The sequence below is a fragment of the Hydra viridissima genome, unplaced genomic scaffold (assembly GCF_058129835.1).
Source record: "Hydra viridissima isolate aposymbiotic clone 2 unplaced genomic scaffold, HvirCarnegie_v1 scaffold_2, whole genome shotgun sequence".
NCBI classification, from domain to species: Eukaryota; Metazoa; Cnidaria; class Hydrozoa; order Anthoathecata; family Hydridae; genus Hydra; species Hydra viridissima.
The window spans coordinates 27324274-27335487 of NW_028324301.1; positions in this window are offsets into that span (position 1 = coordinate 27324274).

Below are 11214 nucleotides of genomic sequence, written 5' to 3' on the forward strand. Positions count from 1 at the left end.
CAAGCAGAGTGGGTGAACATTAACAACACTTATTGCAAGCATAATAACAACAACAGCATCAGCATCACTGACTCAGAGAGTGTTGATAAAATAAAATAGATTATAAACATGCCAAGTTTGTGAACATTAACAAACACTCATTGCAACTATAACAACGACTACAGCAACAGCATCACTTACTCAGGAGTGTTGAGAAAAAAAACAACAAAAAAAACAAAAACAAAACAAAACAGAAAACAGAAGTACAAGCCAAGGGGGGGAACATTAACAAACACTCATTGCAACTATAACAACAACAACAGCAACAGCATCACTTACTCAGAGGATATTGATAAAAAAAACAAACAAACAAACAAACAAAACAAGCAAAGTGGCTGAACAGTAACAGCTATCATTGCAAGTAAAATAACAACAACAGCATCAGCAACATCATCACTGACTCAGAGAGTGGTGATAAAATAAAACAGATTAAAAAACAAGCAAAGTGGCTGAACAGTAACAACTATAAATACAAGTAAAATGACAAAAGCAGCAACAGCATCACTAACTCGCAGGGTGTTGATAAAAAAAAAGCAACAAACAAATAAAGCAAGCAAAGTGGGTGAACATTAACACTCATTGCAACTATAATAACACCAACAGCAACAGCATCAGTGACTCAAAGGGTGTTGATAAACAAAAACAAAAGCACAAACAAAACAAGCAAAGTGGGTGAACATTAACAACACTTATTGCAAGCACAATAACAACAACAGCATCAGCATCACTGACTCAGAGAGTGTTGATAAAACAAAATAGATTATAAACAAGCCAAGTTGGTGAACATTAACAAACACTCATTGCAACTGTAATAAGAACAACAGCAACAGCATCACTGACACAAAGGGTGTTGATAAACAAAAACAAAAACACAAGCAAAGTGGGTGAACATTAACAACACTCATTGCAACTATAACAACAACAACAGCAACAGCATCACTGGCTCAAAGGGTGTTGATAAAATAAAGAAATAAAAACAAACAAGCAAAGTGGGTGAACAGTAACAACTCCCATTGCAAGCATAATAACGACAACAGCAACAGCAACACCATCACTGACTCAGAGAGTGTTGATAAAATAAAATAGATTATAAACAAGCCAAGTTGGTGAACATTAACAAACACTCATTGCAACTATAACAACGACTACAGCAACAGCATCACTTACTCAGAGAGTGTTGAGAAAAAAAAAACAAAACAAAAAAAAAACAAAACAGAAAACAAAAGTACAAGCCAAGTGGGGGAACATTAACAAACACTCATTGCAACTGTAACAACAACAACAGCAACAGCATCACTTACTCAGAGAGTGTTTATAAATAAAACAAAAAACAAAAACAAGAAACAAAAATACAAGCCAAGTGGGTGATTACTAACAGCGCTAACAGCAGCAACAACAGTGTCTTTAGAAAACAACAAACAAGTACAACAGCAACAACTGCTTTTACAGAGTATAACAATAACAACAACATGGCACTAACAACAACAAAAGGGTTGGAATAAAAACCTGTAGGCAAAAGGAGAGCTGCATTCAGACAAGATCGATTACAAAGAGGCTCTTCTTTAGGACAGAGGAGAAACTGCTTTTGAGGGACAGAGGGACTTTTGTGTTGTGGTTGTTGTTGTTGTTGTGCAGAAACCAACAAACTTTTATTGAACCGAATATAACCGAATATAACCGAAAGTCTTGTTTGCTTCTGTTTTGTGCCATCAAGAAGGAAAACAAAACATCACAAAACAAACGAAGCAAACGAAACAAACAAACAAACAAACGAACGAAACAAACAAAAAAAAAAAAAAATTAAAAAAATTAACAAACAAACAAACAAACAAGCAAACAAACAAAAACAAATAAGAAAAACAGAAAACGCAGTACCGAAACCTCGCCATTTCTTATCCTTCCTCAAGCTTTCTCTGGGCGCCAAAGACCGAGAAAGTTGAGCAAACGTGACGTTGAGGGGGGGAGGGGGGTACTTAAGGACAGCAGACCGACCAATGGCACGCTTAGGAGAGACCCACGTGAATGCTACATTTTCTTTCTATGTACGCTGAATCCGCTCAAAGTCTGGAATTTCCAGCATTCACGTGTCATCACTCCAGCCACCAGATTGGCCCACACTTTGCACACTTTCAAGACTAGAAACTCACTTGTGCTCAATTTGAGCAAAAAAAAAAAAAACTAAGTCTCGCATGGCGACAACTTTTCCAAAAGCAAACAAAGGCAAACGAAGGCAAACGAAGAAAAAACAAAAACAAATAAACAAAAAAAAAACCGAATAGGGAGAGAGAGAGTGAGTCGACTCATTTCTTTCGACTGCCTTAAACGAGAAGTCTAAAACGTTTAAAAGTTGAAAACTAAGTTTTTTAAATGAACTGCACCGAAAAAACTTTACGACAGTTTAGCTGGTTAAAAACGCAGAGGAAAATATTTTATAAAATTTAAGCGTTCTAAAGATGTCCATTTTTGTTTTTGGCTTTTTTTTATTTTGGTTTGTTTCTGGCTTGTTTCTTTCTTTAAATTCTAGCGATCGAGCATATTTGAACGGTTTCATCAACCTGTCGGCGCACGTGCTCGAGAGCTAGAACTTTGATTGCTTTTGTTGTTGAGAATTGAGAATGTCCGAGCAGGTTTTTTTATCGATTTCATCGCTTGTGGCGAGGCAAAAATCAAAACGCTTTTTGGACGAAAGAAAAGAGATTAAAAGGAAAAAAGAGAAGAAAAAAAAAACAAAAAAATAGGTTATGTGTTATGAACATTTATTTTCTCACGCGATGACGTCTAGTTTTGTTAGAGTAATTAAAATATGGTATCAAGTTTGTAATTTCTATCTTATTTTTAGTTACGGATAATTGCCAATTATGTCACGTTTAGTATACACAACGCTGTTTTCTTAATAGCAATATGATACAAACAAGTTATAAAAAAAAAAGCGTTCGCTCGATCTTCCTTAGTCAGTTGAACAAAAAGAAATTTTCACAACATATGATTGATTTGGTTGTCCTAGCAAGCTGTTTTAGCAAACGGCTAGAGGTTGCAACTGTTGTTCATTGAAAACGAAAAATCTAGCGTCAGCAACAAATTTTTGAATACATAATGTACGCAAAAGTGGCACTAACAAATGAAAATGTAAAAAAAACTGTTTACCTTGATGCCAGACTCGCAGAGATGTTGTCGCTCGTTGCTATCGACTGCGAACAGCTTTGTTGTTTTTCGAAGTGCCTCTTCATTCTACTTATAGCCGAAGTTTTGGCTTCGAAAAAAAATACGAACGTCGTTAAGCTCAACGAGCTGCTTTAATTGTTGTTCGTGCGAAAACGAAATGCTTAAAACGGATAAAAGTGTTGGCGTAATTACACTTTTCGACCGCGATGCAGTTTGTCAACTCTAGCGTACTTTTTTGGCTCGTGGAGCAAAAGCCTCATGATAATAGCAAAGGCTTAAAATGTCTTAACATGTCAGCAAAGGCTTAATATGCTTAATAAACTGTGGTTAAGTTTTGCGGTGCAGTTCATTTACAACTTAATTTGCAACTTGCTGGCACAAGCAAACGTTTATGACTTCTCGTTTAAGACAGTTGAGCGAAATCAGTCGACTCACTCATTCTCCCTTTTCTGTTTTGTTTTTGTTTTGTTTTTTTGTTTTGTTTTTGTTTTTGTTTGTTTTTTTTTTTCTTTGTTTGTCTTTTGTTTAAAATGTAAAAAACTCGAAAGGAAAGTTGTTGCTTTGTTTGCTTATTGAAAGTTTTCGCCAGTTGCAAGACTTAGTTTTGTTTTTGTTTACTTATTAAAATATCGAGGAAAATATTTGAGGACATCGCATTCTAATGGTGCCTTTATAACAACATCTAACGATTTAACGTTTAATGTTGTGCTCAAAAAAAAATTCCTTTTATATCTCTCAATGGTCTCCAACGATAAAACTGCCGACCAATCGCAACGATTAAACAGCCAACCAATGGCAGCTCAATGGTCTCCAAACAAGAGACTGCCGACCAATGGCAGCTCAGTGGTTTGAGAAGTGAGATCATTCGATTTCCTTTTATTATCTCCAGTTTGAACTAGTGCTTGGCTTGTGGTGCAGAAACTAAAACTTCCCGTTTTTGTATTTTGTTTTGAATTTCTTTGCTTTGAGCTTTTTAATCGATCGATAGCTTTAGGAGAAAAGAAGAAACCCCTCTGACGAAGTCTTGGCTTTTTTAAAAACGCTCAAATTTTGGCAAACAAATCTCATACGAAACGCTACTTTGATGTCAAGCTTTCGTTACTCCCTACTCCCTTCTAGCGGAGGGCGGCAAAAAGGTGTTGCATCCTAGAGCTAAAAGTGAGGAGGGAAGCAAGTTTTTTTTTCGTTTTGTTTGCTTTTTTATGTTTTTTGTTTTTTTGAGGGGGGAGAGTTAGAGGGTAAGGGGGTTAGGATTAGAGGGGGTTGGGGTTACGGTTTGGAAACTGGGGACGAGGATATCAAGCAGGAGTTTAGTGTTAAGGTTAAAGGGCCCACGAGGGGCGTCCTTCAATTGTAAAATGCCTTTAGACGCACGTGTCTAGTCGTCTCGTTGCATCGACCTAGAGGAGTTTTCTGATAGATCTTGCGCTTTGGGCTCAGTTAATCGGTCTGTATCCATTGTAAACACGGTGTCTGCCGTTAGAAAATCGTTAACCAGGCGTTTTGTGAGCTTTAACAACCATCCCTTTGAGTTTAAAACGAACGTTTCTTCAAAAGCCACTCGAGATGGAGGTACTCACGGAGGTTTGTTACGGTAACAACCCTGTGGTTTGCCATCTTCTTTCTTTCCGCAGCGTCGCAAACGCATCGGCCGGTCTCTTAGGTGACGAAAAAACGTCTGATCTCTCGACTGGAATGCTTAACGTACTAAGATTAGTAAAGTTAGTACTAAGAGTTGCATCTGGCCGCCGTAATTTTTCTTCGATGATGTCTTGAAAATTTCGTGACGTCGTTTTCAAACCTCTAGGGTCGATTTTTAACCTTCGACCTTAAAGTCGATTTTAGCCTTCGGTGTGGCTCTGTACAACTTTTGCGGTGAAAAAGCTTGCGCGGAGTCTACAGTTGTATTTAGCCGACAGACGCTGGCAACGCAGAAACAGAATGACTCTTGGGCGGCGAAACCGAGCGTTCAGCAAATTTCTAGCATTTACGTCAAAGCGGACAATCTGCACGACAAATAAAGCTAACTTTCCTCGTTGCAACAGTTAGTCACTGGATCGTTGGACGAGTGTGTACAGCTGTTTTGCGTCGAAAGCGACCGGTGGTCGGATGCGACTCTTCTTTTCATTCGAAAAATCAGAACCTGGCCATCAGTCGTGTATCACCATCGAATGCTTAATGTAGTGATTTCTCGAAACGACAAAAGCTTGTAAAACAAACAGCTTCGCTGTACTGTTGCCTAATATGTTAACGGATGGCCAGGAACAACCTTGGTCTGTAATGAATGAGTTCGTTTTTCCATTCGAGGCACTAATTACTGCAGTTTTAAAAGTCACCTAAAGTATAAGCTCATCTCTCCATTCAAGAAAAACAAGCATCAGAGTTTCGGAAAGTTTGCATGCACGACACCACCATCGATGATACTTAAACAAACAGAAAATGAATTGCAAAAACAGAACCACTGAATTGCAAAACATAACAACGGACAGCTTGTAAAATGCATGGTGATGAGCTTCTTCAATCCAATCAAGGAACCAAGCATCACAGTTCGGCAATGGTGCATGTGCAAATCAGCAAACTGTGATACTTAATCAAACAACTTCACTGTTTTGCTTAGTTTAAGAACGGATGGCTAAGAACAACCTCGTTAGTGAGTATGAAGTCATCTCTTCATTCCAGGAATTAATAATCAGAGTTTTAGAAGTCTCTTACGTGCGATACTACTATCAACGGTACTTAATCAAACAGCCTCTCAGAATGGCCTAGTTTGAGAACGGAAGGCTAGGAACAACCTTAGTAGTGAGTCATCAGTTCAACTTTTCATTCAAGGAATTAAGCATCTAAAATCTGAAAAATAAAAAGAAGAGCTCTTTGTTAGAAGTTCTTATTTTTATTTTTCCTCAACTTCTATTTCTTTTCTTTTTTTACTTTTTTTTTTTTTAATGATAGTTTTTCTTTTTTTTTATCTATTTTGTTCGTTTAAATTAATACAACAGGCGTTTTAGGTCGTTTCTGTAACATTATTTAACACTTTAAATTGTAATAAATATTTGAACAGAAGAAAATCCCTTTCGTAACGTTAAAATGTCATAAGAACATTTCATCTTTACCAAATACGCTTGTAAAAATAGTTTCACTTTTAAAGTTTGTTGTATATGTCTTTTAATTTAGTGAATCGCAATTTGGATTTTCTTAGGCGCACATCTACTTTAGTTGCTTTTTCTTAAAGAAAGGTCACCAGAGTTTTCTTACACAGCCCCTGCAGCATAATCTTTAACAAAATACTCTTTTGAAAAGTTTTACATTGAAATAAACAAAAGCCATTTGCGTAAGTAGAGATAACTTAGAGAATAAAAAGTGCATAAACGCCTCGCTACTTTGATGAAGAAGAAACGGATGACTAAATGCAACTTTTTAATTTCGTGTGCTATCTCTTTCGATTAAGGTACTTTTTGAATATTTTTTCAAAGAAATGTTAGCGTAGTTTTCCTTTTTTAAATTTAAATCATGTTTAAAGGTAGTTTTTGAATGTTTTTTCAAAGAAATGTTAGCGTAGTTTTCATCTATTAAATTTAAATCATGTTTAAAGGTAGTTTTTGAATGTTTTTTCAAAGAAATGTTAGCGTAGTTTTCATCTATTAAATCTAAATCATGTTTAAAGGTAGTTTTCGAATATTTTTTCAAAGAATTGTTAGCGTAGTTTTCCTCTTTTAGATCTAGCTTATGTTTAAGGTAGTTTTTGAGTATTTTTTCAAAGAAAAGTTAGCGTAGTTTTCCTCTTTTAGATCTAGCTTATGTTTAAGGTAGTTTTTGAGTATTTTTTCAAAGAAAAGTTAGCGTAGTTTTCCTCTTTTAGATCTAGCTTATGTTTAAGGTAGTTTTTAAATATTTTTTTAAAGAAAAGTTAGCATAGTTTTCCTCTTTTGGATATAGCTTATGTTTAAGGTAGTTTTTAAATATTTTTTTTAAAGAAAAGTTAGCGTAGTTTTCCTCCTTTAGATCTAGCTTATAATTCAGGTAGTTTTTGAATATTTTTTCAAATAAAAATTAGCAAAGTATAGTTTATTTAGCATGACATCACAAAATACTAAACTCAAAAAGGCAAGATAAAGTATAAGATAAACGTAAAATAAGATATAGATGAAACAAATGTTAGGCTGCATAAAATCAAAAACTGCATTGCCTATCATAAACACAAATGTCTAGTGAGAGCTTTTAAAGTTCGTTCTTTTCGTCTTTTAATTTGGTGAATCGCGATTTGAATTTTCTAAGGCGCACATGTCTTTCAGTTGCTTTTTTCTTAAGGAAAGGTCGCCAGAGTTTTTTTACGCAGCTCCTGCAGCATAATCTTTAACAAAATACTCTTTTGTATATCATTACATAGAAATAAACAAAAACCATATGCGTAAACAGAGATAAATTAGAACGCAAAAGTGCATAAAAAGCCTCGCTACTTTGCTATAGAAGAAGTGGATGACTGTAAATTCGTGCACTACCTCAATGGATTAAGGTATTTTTCGAAAGTTTTTTAAAAGCATAAATAGCGTAGTCTTCCTCTTTTAAATCTAGCTTATGTCTAAGGCAGTTTTTGAATAGATTTTCAAAGAAAGGTTAGCGTACTTTTCCACTTTTAAGTTTAGCTTATGTAGCTTGACAAAACAACACACAAAAAGACAAGATAAAGTATCAGATAAACGTAAAATAAAATATAAATGAAACTAAAGTTAGGCTGCATAAAAAACAAACAACTTAATAATCTACTAGACATGTTTAAGTTGAATTAAGTAAAGTCCTTTGCGCAAATTTGGGTAAATAAGAGAGTAAAAATCCATAAAAAGAAGAAGTGGATGAGTAGATACAATTTTTTAAATTTGTGTGCTATCTCTATTGAATAAGGTAGTTTTCGAGAGTTTTTTCAAAGCAAAATTAGCGTAGTGTTCCTCTTTTAAATCTAGATTATCTCAAAAATAGATTTCGAATAGTTTTTCAAAGAAAGGTTAGCGCAGCTTTCCTCTTTTAACATTAGCTTATGTAGCTTGACATCACAGAACACAAAAAGATAAAATAAAATATAAGACAAACGTAAAATGAAAAATAGATGTAGCTAAAGTTAGGCAGCATAAAAAACCAACAACATAATAATCTACTAGGCATGTTTAAATTGAATTAAATAAAATCCTTTGCGCAAAAATAGGTATGTTAGAGAGTAAAAGCGCATAGAAAGCCTCGCTACTTTGCTGTGAAAGAAGTGGATGACTAGATACAACTTTTTAAAATCCTGTGCTATCTCTATCGATTAAGGTAGTTTTCGAAAGATTTTTCAAAGCAAAAATAGCGTAGTCTTTCTCTTTTAAATCTAGATTATGTCTAAGGTAGTTTTTGAACAGCTTTTCAAAGAAAGGTTAGCGTAGCTTTCCTCTTTTAAGTTTAGCTTATGTAGCTTGACATCACAAAACACAAAATTCAAAAAGACAAAATAAAATATAAGATAAACGTAAAATAAAATATAGATGAAGCTAAAGTTAGACTGCATAAAAAAACAACAACGTAATAACCTACTAGAATCTAATAAAACCCTATGCACAAATGTAGGTATGTTAGAGAGTAAAAGTGCATAAAAAGCCTCGCTACTTTGTTTAAGGTAGTTTTTGAATAGTTTTTCAAAGAAAGCTTAGCGTAGTTTTCCTCTTTAAAGTTTGGCTTATGTAGCTTGACATCACAAAACACAAAACACTAAAAGGAAAGGTAATATAAAAGTTAATCGTAAAATAAAATGTAGGTGAAATAAATGTTAGGCTGCATAAAAGAAAAAAAAAATCGTAACATAATAATCTTCTATATATGTTTGGATTGAATTAAATGAATTCCTTTGCGTAAATATAAGCAAACTAGTGAGAAAAAGTGCATAAAGAGCCTCGCTACTTTGCTGCAGAAGTAGTGGATGACTATATGCAATTTTTTAAAATCGTGTGCTATCTCTATCGATTAAGGTAGTTTTCGAAAGTTTTTTCAAAGTAAAAATAGTGTAGTTTTCCTCTTTTAAATCTAGCTTTTGTCTAGGGTAGTTTATGAATAGATTTTCAAAGAAAGGTTAGCGTAGCATTCCACTTTTAAGTTTAGCTTAAGTTGCTTGGCATCACAAAACTCAAAACTCAAAAAGAAAAGATAAAATATATGATAAACCTAAAACATAATATAGATGAAACTAAAGTTAGGCTGCATAAAAAACCAACAACATAATAATCTACTAGGCATGTTTAAATTGAATTAAATAAAATCCTTTGCGCAAATGTAGGTATGTTAGAGAGTAAAAGTGCATGAAAAGCCTCGCTACTTTGTTAAAGGTAGTTTTTGAATAGTTTTTCAAAGCAAGTTTAGCGTAGTTTTCCTCTTTTATGTTTAGACTATGTAGCTTGACATCACAGAACACAAAGCTCAAAAAGGCAAGATAAAATATAAGTTAATCGTAAAATATAGATGTAACAAAGTTTAGACTGCATAAAAAACCAACAACATAATAATCTACTAGGCATGTTTAAGTTGAATTAAATAATGTCCTTTGCGCAAATATAGGAAAGTTAGAGTAAAAATCCATAAAAAGCCTCGATACTTTGCTGAAGAAGAAGATGACTATATGCAACTTTTTAAAATTGTGAGCTATCTATATCGATTTAGGTCCTTTTTGAGTACTTTTTCAAAGAAAAGTTAGCGCAGTTTTCCCCTTTTAAGATTAGATTATGAAGCTTGACATAACAAAACACAAAACTAACAAAGGCAAGATAAAATATAAGGTAAACGCAATATAATGTATAGATGAAACTAAAGTTAGGCTGCATAAAACAAACGGGTAACAATACTCTTCTATGTATGTTTACATTGAGTTAAATAAAATCCTTTGCGCAAATATAGGTATGTTAGAGAATAAAAGTGCATAAAAAGCCTCAGTACTTTGCTGTAGAAGAAGTGGATGAGTAGATACAATTTTTTAAATTTGTGTGCTATCTCTATCGAATAAGTTAGTTTTCGAGAGTTTTTTCAAAGCAAAATTAGCGTAGTGTTCCTCTTTTAAATCTAGATTATCTCAAAAATAGATTTCGAATAGTTTTTCAAAGAAAGGTTAGCGCAGCTTTCCTCTTTTAACATTAGCTTATGTAGCTTGACATCACAGAACACAAAAAGATAAAATAAAATATAAGACAAACGTAAAATGAAAAATAGATGTAGCTAAAGTTAGGCTGCATAAAAAACCAACAACATAATAATCTACTAGGCATGTTTAAATTGAATTAAATAAAATCCTTTGCGCAAAAATAGGTATGTTAGAGAGTAAAAGCGCATAAAAAGCCTCGCTACTTTGTTAAAGGTAGTTTTTGAATAGTTTTTCAAAGACAGGTTAGCGTAAATTTCCTCTTTAAAGTTTAGCTTATGTAGCTTGACATCACAAAATATAAAACTCAAAAAGACAAGATAAAATATAAGATAAACGCAAAATAAAATATAGATGAAACTAAAGTTAGGCTGCATACAAAACCAACAACATAATATTCTACTAGTTATGTTTAAATTGAATTAAATAAAATCCTTTACGCAAATATAGGTAAGTTAGAGAGTAAAAGTGCATAAAAAGCTTTACTTTGCTGAAGAAGAAGATGAATAGATGCAACTTTTTAAATTCGTGAGCTATCTCTATCGGTGTAAGGTAGTTTTTGAACAATTTTTCAAAGAAAAGTTAGCCTAGTTTTCTTCTTTTAAGTTTAAATTATGTAGCTTGACATCACAAAATACAAAACTCAAAAAGACAAGATAAAATATAAGATAAACGCAAAATAAAATATAGATGAAACTAAAGTTAGGCTGCATACAAAACCAACAACATAATATTCTACTAGAAAAGTTAGCCTAGTTTCCTTCTTTTAAGTTTAGATTATGTAGCTTGACATCACAAAACACAAAAAGGCAAGATAAAATACAAGGTAAACGTAAAATAAAATAGAAGTCAAACAAAAGTTAGGT